Consider the following 20,709-nt stretch of genomic DNA (forward strand, 5'->3'; position numbering starts at 1 on the left):
TGGCCATGCTCTTTACACTTTGAACTTTCTTCACTTTTTATCTCGTGGGATGTGGGTGTTGCTGGCTTGGCCAGGTTTTGTTGGTCCCCCCTACCTGCCCCTGAGAAGGTGGTGATCATAGAGATTTACAGCACACAAAGAGGCCCTTCAGTCCATCATGGCTGTGTTGACCAGAAAGCACCTATCTCTTCTAATCTCATTTTCCAGCACTTGATCAGTAGCCTTATGCTGTTGCATTTCAAGTGCTCATCTAATGTTTCTCAAATGTTGTGAGGGCACCCACCTCTGTCACCCTTTCAGGCAGCGAGTTCCAGATTCCAACCACACTGGGTGAAGAACTTTTTCCTCAATTCCCCTTCAAATCTTCTGGCCATTACCTTAAATCTATTTCACCTGGTTATTGTGGTAACATAAACTGCCTGAATCTTAGGCCCGATACAGAATCGGACACTTTAAATTAAAGCTAGCAAGAACCACTGCCAAGCCTGATGGGAAACCAAACTTGAATACATTGGCCAGGGACAGACAGCCAGGGCAAGTCTGCGCTGACATCGGAAGATTATTGGCCCCATTCAAATAGATCCATTGTTGTTGATTGCATAGATGAAGCCAGACTTTCTGGCACCTGATCACCTTATATGGGTTACGGTCACGTGCAGACAATGCACCTGAGGATGGATCCCTGTGGATTGGTTCCTGGTGTCCTGCAGAATTGCAATCGGCAACTCCATTGGGTGGTACAGCCCCTACCCTGAGACCTCATTGGCTGAGGGCCAGAGAATCTTCTGGAAGGCACAAAGAGGGCTATAAGGAAGAGGCATCCAGAGATCCTCCCCAACGAAGACTCGACACAGAGGCAGCGGAGAGGACTCAACGGCGGACCAGAGGACAGAAGGAAGCAGCTTGCGAGACTTACCTCTGCAGATGAAGGCCCTGTGATGAGCAAGACTCAGAGGATTAGACCCGCAGCACAATTCAGTTCATCAGCACGGGTAGTATTAAGAATCCTAAGGCATTCTATAGTTGGGGTAATTTGAGGGATAACTTTTTATTATGTTTGAAAATAAACCGGTCGAATTTAAAAAAAAAAATCTTTATTTGTGTTTTCAAAATGATCTACATTTGCCGTTCGTTTTAATTTATTGTACAGTCACCGGTTTCTTATTGGGTTCCACTATTTAGTCTGGCTCAGCATACAATCCTCCCTTCTGCAGCTCCCCTCCCCCTTCTCACTGCTGCCCCCCCCCCCCCCCCATTCATTCTTGCTGGGTTTTGCTACCTCACCTTGCCACCCCCCCTCCCCTCCCCCAGGTCCTCCCTCGCTTTCCTCTTTCTATCTTGTCCTGGCTATTTCTTCCTGGCTACTGGCTATTTATTTCTTTGTGTTGGCCACAAACTGGTCTCGGAACAGTTGGGTGAATGGCTCCCATGTTTTGTGGAAGCCCTCTTCAGACCCATGGATGGTGAATTTGATTTTCTCCATTTGAAGAAATTCCGATAGGTCGGACAGCCAGTCTACAGCTTTAGGTGGTGCTGCTGATCGCCAACGGAGCAGGATTCTATGGCGGGCGATCAGGCAGGCAAGGGCATCCGCCCTCCTCCCCAACTTCGGCTGAATGAACTTGCGTCTACATTTTGTTAATCTCTTAAACAAGGGCACCTGGGTAAAGCATTTGAATAATAAACTGGTCGAAGTGTCTGAATTTTACAGTCAACATTATTGACCCCTCAACTAAGGAGGAAAGTTTCTTCCTAACTATGTTGCTCATAATTTTAGCCTCCTCAATCGGGTCCTCTCTCGGCCTTCTCTGCTCTGAGGAGAACAACCACAGGCTCTCTTTGTGGTGAGCTGCCTTTTTGAACTACCGCAGTCCCTGTGCTGTAGATACACCCGCAGTGCTGTTAGGGACAGAGTTCCAGGATTTTGACCCAGTGAAAGTGAAGGAATGATGATATATTTCCAAGATAGGTTGGTGAATGACTTGGAGGGGGAATTTCTGCATTCTCCTGCATCCGCTGCCCTTGTCCTTTGAGGTGGTTGAGATCATGGGTTTGGAATGTGCTGTTGAAGGAGCCTTATAAGTGAGTGAATGTTTAAGCTAGTACATGGTGGTGTGCCAGTCAAACAAGCTGCGTTGTCCTGGATGGTGTCAAGTTCTTGAATTTTTTTAAAAATTTGTTCATGGGCATCGCTAGCATTTAGTACCTTAATTGCCCTTGAGGGGGTAGTTAAGAGTTACCTACATTATTACTGTGAATCTGGAGTCACATGTAAGCCAGACCAGGTAAGGACGGCAGATTTCCTTCATTATTTAATTCCAGATTTTTATTGAATTCAAATTTCACCATCTGCAGTGACGTGATTTGAACCTGGATCTCCAGAGAATTACTCCAGGTCTCTGGTTTCCTAGTCCAGTAACAATGCCACCACCTCCCTTTGCTGGAGCTGCACTTATATAGGGAAGTGGAGAGTATACTATCACACTCCTGACTTGTTCCATGTAGATGGTGAACCCCATATCCGTGTAATCCCACCTAATTTGCACATCTTTAGGTAGTAAGGGGCAATTTAGCATGACCAATGCACCTAAGCGGCACATCTTTGGGCGGGGGGGGGGGGGGGGGGGGGGGGGGGGAGGGGGGGGGGAAACCAGAGCATCTGGAGGAAACCTACGCAAGCAAGGTGAGAAAGGACAAACTCAACACCCAAGGTTAGAATTGAACCTGGGTGCCTGGCACTGTGAGCCAGCAATGCTAACCACAGTGTTGCCCTTACAAATTTATAAGAATGATACAAGCAAATATGTGGGCTTACATATCAAAGAAGGATTAACAGACTTGGTCTATTCTCTAGACCTGTGATCTCTAGGGTGAACTCATCGAGGTCTTTACAATTCTGAAAAGCTTTGATGGAGTGCATACAGAGAAAATGTTTCCTTTTGTGGGGAAGAGCAGAGCTTGACGCCATCAATATAAGATAGTCACCAAGGGATCTTGATGGGGTGGATGTGGAGAAGCTGTTTTCTCCTGTGGGAAGATCTAGAACTGGGGGTCACTTATTTAAAAATAAGTGGTTGCTCATTTAAGAGAAAAATTTGTATTTTCTTCTCTTAGTAGGTCTTACGGGCTGAATTCTCCGTTCTCGAGGAAAATCACGAATGCCGTCGTGAAATCAGCTGACTTTCACGACGGCCCGATATGCCCCGCTCACGAGCTATTCACGCCCCGGAAATGGGCTAGAACCGGGGCCGTGGACCACACGTGAAAAATGACGCCATACCCGACGACGCAAGCGAGCACAGCAACGGGAGGAGAAAGATGTCGGAGCCACGGAGGGCCGCCCCGAGGTTTGGCGAGGCAGATATTGAAGCGCTCCTGGATGAGGTGGAGCGGAGGAGGAGCATCATCTGCCCTAGAAGAGGGCACCGCCACCCTGCCAGCGTAGTGCGACGTGCCTGGCGTGAGGTAGGCACTGCTGTGAGTGCAGTGGGGCAGACCCCTCGGTCTGGGGAGCAATCCCCAGAAGCTCCACGACCTCACCAGGGCTGCCAGGGTAAGTGCCAAGAGGGTGCCCCTGGGTTACAACAATCCTTCCCCCCCCCCCCCTCCCATGTACTTAATCTCCCACCTTCCCCCCCCCCCCCCCGGCACGAGGGGGAGGGGGGCAGAGTGAGTGGAGGGTGGTTTACCAAGTAGTCACAGACCCACATGAGCGCTGCGACCCCCTGGAGAGATGCAATGGTTCAGTTACAGCTTGACCCCCCCAACCTTCTCCAATATGTGAACGCCCTGATGATACCTGCCGAATTGATCTATCTATGCCCCCACTCCCCCCAACAGGCCAAGACTGCTCACAATAATCGGGAGCGCAACATGACCGGAGGGGGTTTGCCCATTTTCCACCCCCTGACCACGTTTGAGCAGAGGGCACTGGACCTTGCTGGGGGATCTGCCACCCGGGAGGTCGTGTAATGTGAGGTTGGAGGGGATGAACAAACAAAGTGAGACAACCCTGCATGACAACCCCCCCCAATCCCTTCACACTCTGCCCACTGGACCATCCAACGCCCGGCCGAGTGTTTCTAAATAACCCCGTTTCATTCTCTTCCCAAGGATGTGCTGTCGAACAACCAGGGCCGTCTGCGTCCAGGCAAAGACGAGCACCTGCCACCACCACTGCACCCAGAGCCGCACGCCAGAGGGTGCCGGGAGCACAGTCAGGGGTGCCATCCTCCCAAACAGATTCTGTGGAGCAGGAGGCGTAGAGGACAGTGACCGAGGGAGAGGGAGAAATGGGCCGCGAACACCCTGCGGCCACTCATCAGTGGGCCGAAGACCCCAACGACATTTGTACAGACGAGGACCTCGAGCTTGCGGCACTGCTATCTCCCACACCATCCACCATCACAGAGACACTCACCTTGGTTGGGCAATTCAGTGATGAGGCTCCCGGGTCACGGTCTGGTTCGCACAACACAGCTGAGCAGGTACAGCAGGTGGAGGTCGGAGCAGCCGAGGGCCTGGACTGTTGGAGGGCAGGCCAGGCCCAGCATGCAGCTGGCTCCCAGACGTTTCCTGGGTTCCTGGATTTACTTGACCCACCCGCACAGCCGATGCATCTCGAAACCGAGGGACACAATGACGGGATGAGGGCCGTCTTCCAGCAGCTGCAGACGCAGTTAGAGGAGTCGAACCGCGTCCAGGAGCAGGGAGTGGTGCCGCTCATGGCAGCCACCCAGGCCGACACCGCACGGGTGGCATCCGCGGTCGAGGCAATGGGTGAAACGGTTTTGGCCATGGGTCAGGTTCTGCAAGGCGTTGGGCTTCATTTGCATGCATCATCCTCGGCCCTGGACAGGGCTACCCTCTCACAGGCAGCAATGCGCCAGAGCCAACATGACATTGCCGGCGCGCTGCGGGCCTTGGCCGAGTCTCACCAGACCATGGCCCAGTCGCAGCACGCCATGGCACAGTCCCAGCAGGAAATGGCACAGTCCCACCAGTCAGTTGCGGAGAGCATCAACCGCCTGACGCACGTGCTGGATAGCGTTGCGCACTCACAGGTTGAGATCGCACAGTCCCTGGCGGGAATGTCTCACTCCCAGGACTCCGTCTCTGCGAACCTTCGGACCCTGGTCGAAACCGTTGCAGGCCTCCAGGACTGGCAGCAACAGGTGTCGATGGGGTGATGGGGCGCCTCCCCGCTCGCACCTCTGTCCAAAAGTGAGGCCCGGGGGCCACCGGGCTCCCCGAGGGAGGAGGAGGTTTCTGGGGCCCGTCCCATTAACTCCATCACGGGACGCCCCGGGACGCTCGGCCTCCCCCCGTCCCATCCCTGGTGCATCGGGTGGGCAGCGGGCAGAGCAGGGTGGCACCACGTCATCCGAAACGCCCGCAGAGTAGCCTGGCCCGTCAAGGCCGGGTCGCCCCAGGAAAAGGAGTGCCGACGGGGGGACATGTCGAAGGGGGCGATTCGCAGCAGTCCTCCTCCACTCCTGCTGTATCATCTGGGGAATCACTTAGATGTAGTGGTAGGGCCCGTAAGACAACGAAGAGGGACACAAAGTAAGTTGGCATGGGTGAAGGGCACAGATTAGTTGTAGGGGCTAGGGCATCTGTAAACTATGTTAACCATTAAACTCACTGTTGCACCTAACTTGTAAGACTGTGTGATGTTTCTGTTGCCACAGGGGTCGTGATGGTGACCGAGTGTCGCTGGGGTTGACGAGCGGTGAAACTTCGGTGCCGGGTGTGCAGTCCCTCCCCCCCGCAACCCCCTCCCACAGCTACCCCACGCCGGCACGTGATGGAGTGTCCCTGACGAACTCAGCGGCCACTGAGGTGGATGGTTCAGCTATTGCCATGGGTCAGACTCTCCCTAACGATTCTGAGCTCACAGCTCTTTGCAGAGCGGGCTGTCATCATTCCACATGGCACTGATCACACCCGCTGACACAGCCATCAATGTCGTGCCATACCGTTGTGCCGCAGTGGTAAGGGTGATGTAGAACTGGAGCAGAGTATGCAGAGCGGGGATGCGTGGGGGGGGGGGGGGGGGGGGTGGCAGTTGTGTGTTGACCGTCTGCGCGACTGGCGATGCAGGTGGTAGTGTTGGTGTTCAGCGGAGCCGTCGCACGTGATGCGTGAATCTGGCTGCCGCCAAGGCATCGCGTGCCCGCCGTCCTCGCCGGGTCCGTCGTGCAGCCTCCTGGGCATCACCAGCAGCCGGGTCCTGTCTGCGTGCTGCGCCCGCCACTCCACCAACCTCCTCCTCCTCTGTGCTGGCACCACTGCCACTGGCTTCTCCCTCCGCCTCCTCCACCAGGGCATCTCCCTGCTGCATCGCTATGTTGTGCAGCGCACAGCAGACCACAACAATGCGAGCGACCCTGTCAGGCTGGTACTGCAGGGCCCCTCCGGAGCGGTCCAGGCACCTGAATCTCATCTTCAGGAGTTCAAAGCAGCGCTCCACCACACCCCTGGTTGCTGCATGGGCCTCGTTGTATCGGGTTTCCGCATTGGTCTGAGGCCTCCGTATAGGTGTCATCAGCGAAGACCTCAGCGGATAACCCCTGTCGCCCAGAAACCAGCCCCTCAGCCGGGGGGGCCGCCCCTCAAACATTGCAGGGATGTACGACTGCGCCAGAATGTAGGCGCCATGCACACTCCCTGGGAACCTTGCGCAGACGTTCATGATCCTCATGTGGGGGTCGCATACCACCTGGATATTCATGGAGTATGTCTCCCTCCTGTTTGTGAAGACCTCCCTGTCCCCTGCAGGCGGGCGCATGGAGACGTGAACACAATCGATTACCCCTGCACCATCCGTATCCCGGCCACGCTGGCAAATCCACGAGCTAGTGAATGTTGACTTGCTCGGTCCTCGGGAAAGGTGATGTAGCGGTCCGCATAGAGGGCGTCGGTCACATCCCGGATGCACCTGTGCACCGATGACTGAGAGATCCCGGAGAGGTCCCCCCTCGGAGACGGGAAGGAGCCGGTCGCATAGAAGTTAAGAGCGACCGTCACCTTGACGGCAACAGGGATCGCGTGTCCTCCTCCCGTTCCACGTGGCACGAGGTGACAGATATGTGTCACCGCCTCTCTACTCAACCGGAGTCTCCTCCTGCAGGTGATGTCCGGCATTGTCTGGAAAGAGATCCGGCCATGGTACACCCTCGGCCTTGGTCATCACCTCTGGCTGCACCCTCACTCTCTCCTCCTCCTCCTCCCCCCCCCTCCCCCCATGCTGCTCAACGACTGGCAACTCCTCGGCCATTCCCTCTGCTGCTGCAGCTGGCCCTAAATCCACTGCGGGTTGTGACTGTGGATGCTGCTGCATCTCCAAATGCAGTGCAGCAGCCCCAACCACTGCGCTGAACATAGCCGTTCTGTTCGCATACATTTTGCTAACCTACAGAAGGGTGGTGGGGGGCAGAGAAACAACATGTTAGACGGAGGTCATTCGACACCTCGGCAGCCGCGTGCCACGGGATACCTGTGTGACCCGGTGGCCTGGTCGCGCTACTGATACGCGGCCAGCCTAACCCCATGTCACTTTCTGCATCCAACGGGCAGTTAACTACGTCCTCCTCACCGGTGCGTCAGTGTCCTGTGGCCGTACGCCACAGGACAACCAGCGGCCGTGTCCTCCCCCGGTTTGCCCAGACTCTGGTGGTCCGCTCACCTCCTCGCTCCTCTCGTCAGCCAGCACGACTGGCTGACGACTTTAAAAAGCAGGTGTGATAGCCGGCGTCATAACCTGGCGTCACGACGTCGGGACTTCGGCCCATCCGGGCCGGAGAATAACGGGGGGGACGGATAGTCGGTGATTGGCCGTATCGAGGCGTTTGACGAGGTTATCCGCGGGAAAACCGATGTAAAAATTTTTCTCGTTTGGGAGAATAGTGGGAGCCCGTCGGACCGTGTCGCGTGAAAAACCGGCGCGGTCCGCTATTCTCCGAACCGGCGTGAGGTCGGAGAAATGCGCCCCAAGTCTTTGGAACCCTTTTCTTGACAAAGTGGAGAAATCAGAGCCTTTGAATATTTTTCAGGCAGAGCTAGATAGATTCTTAATAAGTAAGGGGGTGAAACGGCCTTCAAGGGCGAGAGTTCCTGGAATGTGTTCTGCAGCAGTATGTTTCCAGTCCGACAAAGGGGTAGGCACCACGGACCCAAGTCTGGGAAATTAGTTGGCCTAAATGGATCATTGTATCATAAGTTTTGGTTGCCGATAGAAAAGGACACGGAACAATCCAGAGCAGGAATAATTAACTGGGGGAAATCTAACTTTGTTGGGTTGAGAGTGTTTCTGAGTCGGGTGAGTTAGATTGAAATGTTGGCAGAAAAGACGGTAGCTGAACAATGGGCTAACTTCAAAGAGACAGCGTTGCGGGTAGTGTCAATACATTATCCCATGAAAAGGAAAGGTATTATTACGATCCAGGACCAAACCCCAACAGTTGGTAGGATAGACAGAAAACCCCATATTTAATTTTTAATTTGTAAGACTGTGAGGAACGGCTACTTTGCTCCAGGAGTGATCTCACGCACAAATAGGGATATGGTGTATTAAAGAAGCTTTATTATTAATACAGTATTAATGCTACCTTCAAAAGCACAAAAATATAACTTATAAAAACCGGTTAAATGTTGCTTAACAATACAATGAAACACCTAAAGAACCTAACTGCTATCTTTTTATTTCCAGTCGAGCAAAAACCAATCACAGGTCAAAACCCACTTTTATATACAGTTAGCCAACCGAGGAATACTTTCTGTATAGAGTTGTCTTGGAAAAGCTGCTTTGAGAGAGTGAGAAATCCTTTAGGAATCAGCTTGCTGACCCTTGTGTGGGTGAAGCCGCTGTTGAACTTCCCACCATTTGGTAAAAAGCTCCTGTTTTGTTCACAGTCAAATCTTTAACTCAGTTATTCAGAAGTTGCTAGTCTGTTCACAGATGGATCTAAACTAAACTCAGCACCTGACTGCTTTAGCCCGTGGCTTCTCCCATTAACCACATCGCCTCTATTCCACTAACTGTGTTATGACCAAGGACATGCGGTGGCGGCATGTGAGGGGAGGTCATTCACTAGGCAGGTCCAACCAGGATCTGCTTTTTGCCTGATTGTCTTTTGGGGAGGTTTTTGAGGGAAAGCATTCTGGTTTGGTAAGGGGATGGGGTGGAAGAAGAACAGGGTTCCCGCACAGAACACATGCCTTTAAAAAAATGGAAACAAGAAACCCACAGATGGTAATTATTCAGCGGACTCGGAGGCTTTGTGCAGTTCACCAGCAGAAAAAATGGCGGCACCAGCATTGTCAATAACTGCCGCCCCAATAACAGTGGACATGCTATCGGGTGTGCTGGCAAAGCAGTTTGACAACACTTTGACAAGCAATGGAAGTTGATGTCGGAGAGTCTACAAAAACGGTGCATTGGGCTCTAGGATGAGTCAGTTCTTCATGGGAGTGGAGGACAGGTGGAAGCGGTGCTCTGATGGCCCTGCTAATCACACCCACATGTTCTGGTCATGTCCAAGATTGGTAAGCTTTTGGATCTCCATCATTAGTACCATGTCAGCGATATGTTAACATTGATCTGGAGCCTTGATGGCATTTTTGGGATGTTGGACTTGCTGGAGCTGCAGACAGGTGTGAAAGTGGATATTCTTGCCTTTGCCTCGTTGATAGCCCAGAGGCGAGTTCTTCTGGCATGGTTGGGTAACCTCATGGAATTGTTATCATAGAATTTATAGTGCAGAAGGAAGCCATTCGGCCCATCAAGTTTGCACCAGCCCTTGGAAAGAGCACCCCACTCAAGTACATGCTTCTTCCACTCCATCCCCTTAACCCAGTAACCCCAATTAACCTTTTTGGGCACTAAGCATGGGCAATCCACCTAACCCACACATCTTTGAACTGTGGGAGGAAACCGCAGCACTTGGAGGAAACCCATGCAAACACGGGGAGAACGTGCAGACTCCACACAGACAGTGACCCAAGCCAGGAATCAAACCTGGGATCCTGGAGCTGTGAAGCAACTGTGCTAACCACGATGCTACTGTGCTTATCTCTGGAAGAGGTCAAGTACAGCATTAGGGGATCAGTGGAGGGGTTTTATCTGAGGTAGAAGCCATTCATTTACTACTTTAAATAATTAATAACCATCAGCTGTTAATAGGTGGGGTGGGGGCTGGTTTAGCACACTGGGCTAAATAGTTGGCTATTAAAGGAACAGTGTACCAGCCTCTCTGAACAGGTGCCGGAATGTGGTGACTAGGGGCTTTTCACAGTAACTTAATTTGAAGCCTACTTGTGACAATAAGCGATTTTCATTTAATATTATTATTGATGGCAGGTTATTTTTATCTTTTTTGCGTAGGGATGTTCAGTTGTGTGGCTTTTTTACTGTATGACATTATACTATACAACATTCCTTTTCTGAGCTGTTTGATGTTAATGTCATTTTTGTTATAAGTAAACTTTTCAATAAAAATATTTTTCAAAGAACTGGGTTATGACCATCTGACTAAGTCTAAACAATGGCCGGAATTCTCCGGTTATTGTGACTCACTTTTCCTGCAGGCAGTGCTTCCCCACCAGCGGGTTTCTAGCTGGCGTGGGGTGGTTACAATGGGAAATCCCATTGCCAAGCGCGGGAAGATAGAATCCCATTGTCAGCGAATGGTGTGCCGTTGAGAAATGTAGCTGGGGGACTAAAGAATCTTGCCCATTGTCTCTGTTATCTATTCCGCAGGGAATCTTCTTTCTTTAAACAAAATTCCAATAGCCCTACAATATCCAAAGGCCGGAATGAATCTTACTTTTAAGATATTTTAATTGCACCTCTGTAGCCTCAAAGTCTAGCTGGCTTTCAAACAAGGATTTTTTAAAAACATGACTCCAGCAGTCACGTACACACCCTAAACCAGACTTTTAACCATTACTGCACCAGTTACATATAACACAACATAAATCTGAAATTCCTACTTTCATCACAACAAATATATCCAGTGTGTCTTGGATGACCAGCGAGTTAGAGGTGAATGAGGCACTGAGGTCCCAATCAGGTCAGCCATGAATGGCAGAGCAGACTCGAGGGCCCGAATGGTCGTCTTCTGCTCCTGATTTGTATGTTTGCATATAGGTTTGGTCACCAAGAAATCCAGTCAGGAATGCGGAGGAAACTTTTCGGTGGGAATGTGGACTGACTAAGCTGGGAGTGGTTGAAGCGAACATAGATGGATTATTTAAGGGAAAGTTAGACAAGTGCTAATGGAGAGTATTCGATTTAATGAGGGGAAATGGGAGGAGGCTCGTTTGGATCGTAATCACTGCATGGACTGGTTGGGCCGAATGGCCTGTTTCTCTGCCTTATCCAGTGTAATCCAAATAATTGAAACTGCAACTGTACTGATGAATCTGAGAATTAGAAAACTCACCTTGAACCCTCCCTCCAGCTGTGAGGATTTGGGAAGATTGGGGTGGGGTCAGTCAGTCCCCCGCCTCTGCAGAAGCAAAGTTAAAACCACTGACTGGACAGAGCCAGTTCCGGCACTCAGTGAATATTCATTCTCCTGTCCTCGCCGGTGAGTACATAACTCGTGTTTTTTGGTTTGTTTTTAAACTTTCTCTCTCGTCAGTGGCTCCAGATTCTTCACTATAAAATATAAAAGGAGTGAAGTCCACACACGAGAAACTGGGTTATTTCGCTGTGGATTTTCCCGGAGTTTACAGCAGTCGGGAGGGATTCTCTAATCATTAATATATTTTTACATGTGAGGTTTTGAAGCTGCAGCAACGAAACAAATTGTGACTAACTCAGCAAGGCCCATTCCCCTAAACTCGGCCTGACTGGTGGACACTCCGGGCTGACACGACCCCCCCCCCCCCCCAACATCATTGCATTGGGTCTGGGGGTTACTGGCGATAATTATTTCTGCAGTTCAAAGTATATTAAACTAGACAAACTGCTTTAGTGAATGAGACATTTCAGGAGAAACTGGCTCAACGCGTGAGAATGGAATGAATAAAAGGATTATATTAGAGTAAACGGAAAATGTGTTGAAAAGGATTATATTGACTGGGATGAAGAGGGGCCCGGGTTGGGGGGGGGAGGGAAACAGGAGTGGAGGATAGACACCAGTATGAACCGGTTGGGTCGAAAGGCTTGTTTCTGTCAATTCTATGTAATCGCAATTTTGTTCTGCACATTTCACTGATTTGCAAATTAAGAAAAAATAAGTCCATTGTTTCAGTGCTGACTGCAATTTACATTAAAAGAGACAGGGGTAGGCCATTCAGCCTCATGCGCTTCTTTTAACATTCAATGAGATTAACTCCATAAATCCATCTTCACTCCATATCCCTTCATACCTTTCAATAATGAAGATCTATCAATCTGTTTTAAAGATAACAATTGATTCAGAATCAATTACCATTTACAGAAGAGAGATCTGAACTTCCACTATCCCTTGTGTCGTGAAGCGTTGCCTCATTTCACACTTGAAAGGTCTGCCTCAGTCCCTAATTCCAGATTCCCCAATCAGTGGAAATAGTTCTCTCTATCTATCCTGCGTGTCTTCCTTAATATCATCGCTTCAATCAAATCACCCACAAATCCTCTAAATTCCAGGGAAGATCCTAGTTGAATTATTTTCATAGTTTAACCCTTGGAGTCCAGATATCATTTTGGTAAATCTCCCTCCCAAGACCATCCTCCCTTTGTGTGGCGTCCAGTGATTCAAGGTCTGACCAGGAGTTTGTAAAGATGAAGCATGACTTCTACCCCCTTGTGTTTGAGCGCCCCAGATATAATGGCCAGCATTCCATTCGCCCTTTTGACAATTTTTCTGTACCTGTTCATATCCAACCAATACAGGGCAACGGCCTCTAAAACTGATAGATTGAACTTTGGAACCTTAGCAGTAGATACCAGTGGAGAAAAAAAAAAATCAGACTGCAGAATGATCTCTGCGATCACACCTTTTGCCTTTTGTTTACATCTCTGGTCACTGAAAAACTAGGAGACATTCAAGGAGGCTGAGAGACACTAAAGCTGATTTCCCCCCAATCTCGGAGGTTGCATTTGGAGGAGAGAACTGGAGAAATGTAAGGTTATTAGCTTTAAAGATAGAGTTAAATTCCTAGAGGATTACAAGATTGTAAAAGAGAATCAGACTGAAGTCTTTGAAGCTGGCTTTAAAACTATTGACATTTTTGTGCCACTCGCAGTGCCTCAGGAAGTTAAGAGCAGGAGACCTTTTGGCCCTTCGAATCTGCTCCGCTATTCTATACGATCATGGCTGATCTGGCTGTGGTCTCAACTTCTGCCATCTGCTCCTATAACCCTTGACTCGCTTGTCTGTCAAAACTCTATCTAACTCAGCCTTGAACTTTGACACAGCTCCCACTGCTTCCTGGGGAAGAGAATTGCATGGCTGACTACGTTCACCAGGCAGATACTGCCTATTGAGATTTGAGTGATGCATTAAACTGACCATCACAAAATGTGCAAATGAATATTCTAGTTCACTCTTATCAGATTAACAGTCCCAGGATCTCACAGCAGATCTCTCTCTGGATCTATACCATGGTCGCTTCGCTGTTTACAGCTGGCTTTTAAAACCAGGGCTCACAAACCACTGATGCACAAAGTCTTTTTTTCCCTGAGGAAAGGTTCAGCTAATGAAATAAAAGCACTTGAGAAAAGCATTTCTGTCTCTGAATTTCATAGAACATAGAACATACAGTGCAGAAGGAGGCCATTCGACCCATCGAGTCTGCACTGACCCATTTAAGCCCTCACTTCCACCCTATCCCCGTAACCCAATAACCCCTCCTAAGCTTTTTGGTCACTAAGGGCAATTTATCATGGCCAATCCACCTAACCTGCACGTCTTTGGACTGTGGGATCAAACCCGAGCACCTGGAGGAAACCCACGCTGACACAGGGAGAACAAGCAGACTCCGCACAGACAGTGGCCCAGCGGGGAATCGAACCTGGGACTCTGGTGCCGTGAAGCCACAGTGCTATCCACTTGTGCTACCGTGCTGCCCCTAAACGGTTCAAGAAACGTTTGCAAAATTTGTCTGCTATGGGAGGAGTGTGGCTGGGTGAATTGAGTAGGAGCAGTCTGTGTACGGGTCGATGGAATTGAGAGAAGTTTGGTGGGACAGGAAGGGGTGCAATATGCGTCAATGTTCTTCTGAAAATAATCACATTGAAGTAGGTGCAACTGCTTAGCGTGTTGTTCTGCCTTAAAATTCTCCATTTGGTGTCAAAAAAACACCGGGCTGGATTCTATGTTTCAGCGGCTAAGTGCCGGTTTGAACGGAGAATTCATGGGCGTTTTACGACCCAAAAATCATTGCCAGCCCCTCACCAATTCCGGGACCGGTGAGGGGTAGCAGCGGCGCCGGGCAAACCTCTTGGCACCCGTGCTGAGAATGGCCGGGGCCCTGGTCGCGCATACGCACGTCGACGATCTGCAGCGGTCATGCTGTACAAGATGGTGCCAGCCATGCACGCTTCCGCCACCCGCGACCCCTTAGGCCACACCCCACCAGTCCCCCCAGCTCTCGCGGAAGCCCACACCCCCGGCCAGTGGCACGGATCCCGGTCGAGTGTGGTAGCGTTCGACCGCTACACCGGGTTCCCGACCCCTGAGACCACACGTGCCCCACACGGTTGAGAACTCAGCCCATCGGGGGCGGAACATAGCGGGAGGGCCTGCCGATGACACGCCAACGCCATTGCAACTGCGTGCGGCGCACAACGCAATTACGGCATATCTGAGATGGCGGAGCGTGGCTGACCGGCGTCAAACTGCCGCCTGCCCTGATTTGGGCGTCGGAATGGATTCTCCACCCAATTGCCGATTATGATATCGGCATTGGACAACAGAGAATCCCGCCCACCCTTTTTAAGGCAACTGGGTGATAATATTCCACCCACAAAGGACTATTTATAAAATTAGGTTTTTAATAATGCACCAGTTTGGATTTATGTCAGTGAGGTTTCTGTATCTAGGGTGAGCCTGAGCTGTGAGCTGAAAATTGTGTTTCAAGACCTGATTCTAAGACAAAACACACGGGGAGGAGAGGAAGATTGATTAATGTTCTTTAAACAATACTAAGAGAGTGACAGCGCTGGTACTGGTGGACTGAAGTTCTAACACAGTGGAGCAGGGGGCCTTTGATAGAGTGAATTCCAGGTTTTAACTGGGAGTACTACAAATTTGGGATTGAAGTGGGCAGCACGGTAGCATAGTGGTTAGCATAATTGATTCACAGCTCCAGGGTCCCAGGTTTGATTCCTGGCTTGGGTCACTGTCTGTGCGGAGTCTGCACGTTCTCCCCGTGTGTGCGTGGGTTTCCTCCGGGTGCTCCGGTTTCCTCCCACACTCCAAAGATGTGCAGGTTAGGTGGATTGGCCAGGCTAAATTGCCCTTAGTGTCCAAAATTACCCTTAGTGTTGGGTGGGGTTACTGGGTTATGGGGATAGGGTGGAGGTATGGGCTTGGGTAGGGTGCTCTTTCACACAGCCGGTGCAGACTCGATGGGCCAAATGGCCTCCTTCTGCACTGTAAACTCTATAATCTATAAAAGAGGAAAATGGGATTTTCAAAAATGAAATGTTTAAAAACGACCATATTTTCTATATGCCTACACTGACTGAAAGGGCAATGGAATTAGATAAATATTTCAAGAGGGAAAATAATGCAAGGCTTTAGAGAAATGAGACTAATTGGATAGCTCATGGCAGGATAGGTCAAGGGCCTGCATTTCTTTACTGCATCTTTCTCTGAATCTGTAAGTACAGTATTGAAATAACACGATGACGAAATGTGATTAGTCTGGGTTCTTGAATCTGCTGTTTCTTCACCTGGGAAGGTGGAACACAACCTGATGGTCCATGATCTGATTGAATGGCACAGCAGGCTCTCAGGGGTCTACTTCTTGGTATTTTGTATGTTGGTATCCAGTTGCCACACTCAAAAATTTGCCATCTTTCAAATGAGACACTTAAACTAAGGTCCCGTTTGCCTCCCTCAGCCGACACAAAATATCGTCTGGCCTCCATTTCAAAGAGGGCATAATGGTTGCCAATATGAGCGGGACGGTAGCACAGTGGTGAGCACTGTTGCTTCACAGCGTAGGTCCCGGTTTCAATTCCCGCTTGGGTCACTGTTTGTGTGGAGTTGCCACGTTCTCCCTGTGTCTGCGTGGGTTTCCTCTGGGTGCTCCGGTTTCCTCCCACAAGTCCCAAACGACACGCTGTTAGGTGAATTGGACATTCTGAATTCTCCCTCAGTGTACCCGAACAGGCACCGGAATGTGGTGACTAAGGTAACTTCATTGCAGTGTTAATGTAAGCCTACTTGTGACAATAATAAAGATTTATCAGGCAACTGGTATCACTTAAACAGGCGACCTGGTCATTATCACACTGATGTTTGTGGAATCTTGCTATATGCAAATTTGCTGCCATATTTCCTACATTACTGTAGTGACTATGTTTCGAACAATATGGCATGGGCTGAAAAACATTCTCAGACATCCTGAGATCATTGAAAGTCTTTTTTTTGGTCTCGAATTTTCTGTTTTCTTTAAGTTATAGCACATCCAGATGGGCTAACATAAGTGTCAAAGGGTTTTATGCCACTAAACAATTCGGGGACAAAACATCAGCCAGTTGCATTAAACTAATATGCAAGAAAATGTCCATCAGCAACTGTTTGTTCAAAGTCCATTTTTTGACATTGGGGAAAATTGTTAATTTGTTTGAAACTTTAAAGTACAGTTTCTGGTCATAATGAATGAAATTTGGTGAATAAAATCTATATTCTTTCTTTGGAAAGGATCCAATGCAAGCAGCTATTGCCGGTGATGGTCACAAGTCTAGACTTTCTAAATCAATTTAGTTTAAATTATGGACTGTTTCTGCAGCAGTTGTTGTGCAGTGTGGTCAGCTGCACTTTGTCTAAAACCTTCTGACAGACCGACAAAAAATGTTGACATCAATTTGGCCCTATCGTGGGGGTTCAGGACAACTTGATCTGTATTTTATCTATCTCCAAATCCTCAAGGATGCATTTGTGGTTCATTTTCAACAGACATTGTAAAACTGGATGATTGCCCCCCCACCCACCCTCCCCCGTTCCAAACCCGTGGGTTAGGATTCTCTCTCCCGCCGCAACCGTTTTCTGGTGCGGCGAGCCCCCGCCCAGGCAGCCAGCCCCTGGTCTACTTTGCAAACGAGGCACTTTGGGCTGTTATGCAGGGATTTGAAGATTTTAATTTAACTTGTGTATTTGCTGTCAAGAAATTCTGAACTGGCAGCCTGAGTGCCTAACAGAAATCTCTCTAAAAGTTGTGAATGTGTTTAAGAGGGTAGACGAGAGGTTGTTCCCACTTGTGAGGGGAGCCCAGAATTAGGGGTCAGATATACAATATAGTCACTGCTACCTTCTCTCGGGCATTTAGGGATGGACAATGCATGTTGGCCTTGCCAGCAATATTCACATTCCGAGAGTGACGAGAATGTGGAGCACACTATCACAGGGAGTGGTTGAGGTGAATGGTTTAGAGAAATTAAGAGGTCGCTGCATGATGCACTATCAATTACGACGAGACGAGAGTAGAGAGTAACGAGGCTTTATTACGCAGAGATGTGGAGCCTCCCGCAGCTGCTGCCGAAATGGAGGCGAAATGGAGAGCTCGATCCTTCACCTCAAGATCTTATCATTTTTGATCTTACCCCGCAGTGTGTTGTTAAACATGAAGGCAACCGGAGGAGAGTGAATCTCCTGCCAGCCAGGTAACGCCTTCAATGCCGCACAGCTTCAACGTTGGCTTGGGCCTCCTTTTCGACAGAGGAGTGCCGAATTTCGGAGGTATGGAGGGTGCGGGAAAAGAATGCCACGGGCCTGCCTGCCTGGTTGAGGGTGGCGGCCAGAGTGACGTCTGATGCATCACTCTCGACTTGGAAGGGGGGCGTCTCGTCGACCGCGTGTATTGTGGCCTTGGCAATGTAACCTTGATACGTTGAAGGCCTGGTGAGCCTAGGCCGTCAGGGGAAAAACTATGGAGTGGATGAGTGGTCAGGCCTTGTCCGCATAATTGGGGACCCACTGGGTGTAGTACGAGAAGAACCCCAGGCATCGTTTGAGGGCCTTGGGGCAGTGGGGGAGGGGGAGTTCCATGAGGGGGCGTATGCTGTCAAGGTTGGGCCTAGAATTCCGTTCTGAATCACATAGCCGAGGATGGCTAATCGGTCCGTGCTGAACACGCACTTCTCCTTATTGTAGGTTAGGTTGAGGAGTTTGGCGGTGTGGAGGAATTTGGAAAGGTTGGCGTCGTGGTCCTGCTGGTCGTGGCCACAGATGGTGACGTTATCCAGGTACGGGAAAGTGGCCCGCAGTCTGTACCGGTCAACCATTTGGTCCATTTCCCGTTGGAAGACCGAGACCCCGTTAGTGACGCCGAAGGGAACCCTAAGGAAGTGGTAAAGGCAGCTGTCCGCCTCAAACGCGGTGTACTGGCGGTCCGCCTTGTGAATGGGGAGCTGGTGGTAGGCAGATTTCAGGTCCACTGTCGAGAAGACCCGGTACTGTGCATTCTGATTGACCATATCCGATATGCATGGGAGGGGGTATGCATCGAGCTGCGTGTACCGATTGATGGTCTGACTGTAGTCCATGACCATCCTGTTTTTCTCCCCAGTCTTTACTACTACCACTTGGGCTCTCCAGGAGCTGTTGATGGCCTTGATTAATACCTTCCCGCAGCAGCCGCTGGACCTCACACCTGATGAAGGTCCTGTCCTGGCAACTGTACCGTCTGCTCCTGGTGGCGATGGGTTTGCAATCTGGGGTGAGGTTTGCAAAGAGGGAAGGTGGGTCGACCTTGAGGTCGAGAGGCCGCATACAGTAAAGGGTGGTAGGGACCTGCCGAATTTCTGGGTTAGGCTCTGGAGGTTACACTGGAAGTCCAGGCCGAGTAGCAAGACAGCGCAGAGGTTGGAGGAAGACGTAGAGCCGGAAACCGCTGAACTCTATACGCCCTGGATGGTGAGGGTGGCAGTGCAGTACCCCCGGATCACCACGGAGTGGGATCCGGTGGCCAGGGAGATTCTCTGGTTGATGGGCTGTGCGGTGAGGGAGCAGCGTGTTACCGTATCGGGGTGGATGAAGCTCTCGGTGCTCCCGGAGTCCAGAAGGCAGGATATCTTGTGCCCATCGACCCTCACTGTCTTCAACGCGGTCGAGAGGTTGTGTGGTCGGGACAGGTCGATCGTGATGGAGGCCGGATGTGGCTGGCCGGCGGCGGTTGCAGGCGATGAGCGGCCCGCCCGATTTGAGGTGCCCGACGAGCAGGGGTCCTGAGGCGGGGAAGATGGTGGCGCCAACGGGCAGCACATGACCTGAGGCGAGGAAGATAGCACACACATTTATACTCCGCCTCTGAGCAGAGCCAGCAGGCAGGGATCTTCCCCCGTACCTGTAATACAGGGGCCTTACCGTAATACACTCGTATGCAGTATACACAATACAACAGTGGTGACTAGCACACTGCATAAACACATGAGGGAGAAAGGATTAGAAGGATATGGTGATAGGGCGAGATGAAGAGGGAAGGGTGGAGCCTCGTGGCGTATAACACCACCTCGACCTAAGGAACTGAATGGCCTCTTTCTGTGCTGTAAATAGTGGACTGCATGAGCTTTTGAAAATTTAAGTGTGCAATAATCTTCAAACTGTGTATTGCACTTGTGGATTTAGAGCACCAGGCAGCCATTATTGAACTAACTTTATTAACACAAGTCCCCACAACCGAACAGAGATCAGCTTGACAATATAAAACATAATGTTTGTCATGAGACTTTGTATGTTGTGATTTGCATGCGTGGGTGGGCATGCGTGTGTGGGGGAGGTGGGTTTGTGTGTTGCATGAGTGGGGGTGTACAGATAAGGGTGCGTGTGTGGGGGAGGGTGTGGGTGCAAGTGCGTGGGGGGGCATGCAGGTGTGTGTGTGGGGCGCATGCAGGTGCATGTGTCTTTGGGCGGGGTGTGCAGGTGGAGGCACGTGTGTGTGGGGGGGGCGTGCAGGCGCATGTGTGTGTGGGAGGCGTGCAGGCGCACGTGTGTGTGGGGGGCGTGCAGGTGCATGTGTGTGGGGGGGCATGCAGGTGCATGTGGGGGTGTTGAGGTGCATGTGTGGGGGGGTGCAGGAGCGGGTGTGTGTGTGGGGGGTGCAGGAGCGGGTGTGTGTGTGGGGGGTGCAGGAGCGGGTGTGTGGGGGGGGGCGTGTGCAGGCCCACGCGTGTGTGGGGGGGGGCAGACGTGTGTGTGTGTGTGGGGGGTGCAGGTGCGCAGGGATGTGAGGGTGCGTGTGTAGGGGGGATGTGTTTGGGGGTTGCGTGGATGCGGGGGGGGGGGGTGCATTACGGCTGTATGTGGTTTGGGGTGGTGGGAGTCTTTATGTGGGGTTTGTGTTTTCCAGAGAAGGCATGTCCAGGAATCTGTCTTGATGGCCAGGGTAGTTGAAATTTGTTTCATACAAAATAACAGAACTTTGGGGAAATTACTGACCAGCATCAAAGTTTACGGGAGTTTTTGTGTTACTTTGAATCTTGGGAACAGGAATTCTGCCCGAATCTTGGAATATTCAGGCTAATTGTGATATCTCACCATGAGATAATAC

The 20,709-nt window shown here is 50.6% G+C and overlaps 1 protein-coding gene across 3 annotated transcripts in view; it reads left to right on the forward strand.

The window, feature by feature from the left end:
- Positions 1–11,492: 11,492 nt before the first annotated feature.
- LOC119955235 (cysteine and glycine-rich protein 2) overlaps positions 11,493–20,709 on the forward strand; it is a 45,742-nt gene continuing 36,525 nt past the window's right edge. Inside the window, exon 1 of one of the 3 annotated variants that reach the window (XM_038781269.1) lies at positions 11,493–11,591. The gene's annotated coding sequence lies outside the window, so the exon portion shown is untranslated. Of the gene's footprint in view, positions 11,592–15,791; positions 15,817–20,709 lie in introns of those variants that run through there. The other 2 variants (XM_038781267.1, XM_038781268.1) reach the window with 2 other exon arrangements.

Source organism: Scyliorhinus canicula, chromosome 20 (genome assembly GCF_902713615.1).
Source record: "Scyliorhinus canicula chromosome 20, sScyCan1.1, whole genome shotgun sequence".
In the NCBI taxonomy this organism is placed as follows: domain Eukaryota; kingdom Metazoa; phylum Chordata; class Chondrichthyes; order Carcharhiniformes; family Scyliorhinidae; genus Scyliorhinus; species Scyliorhinus canicula.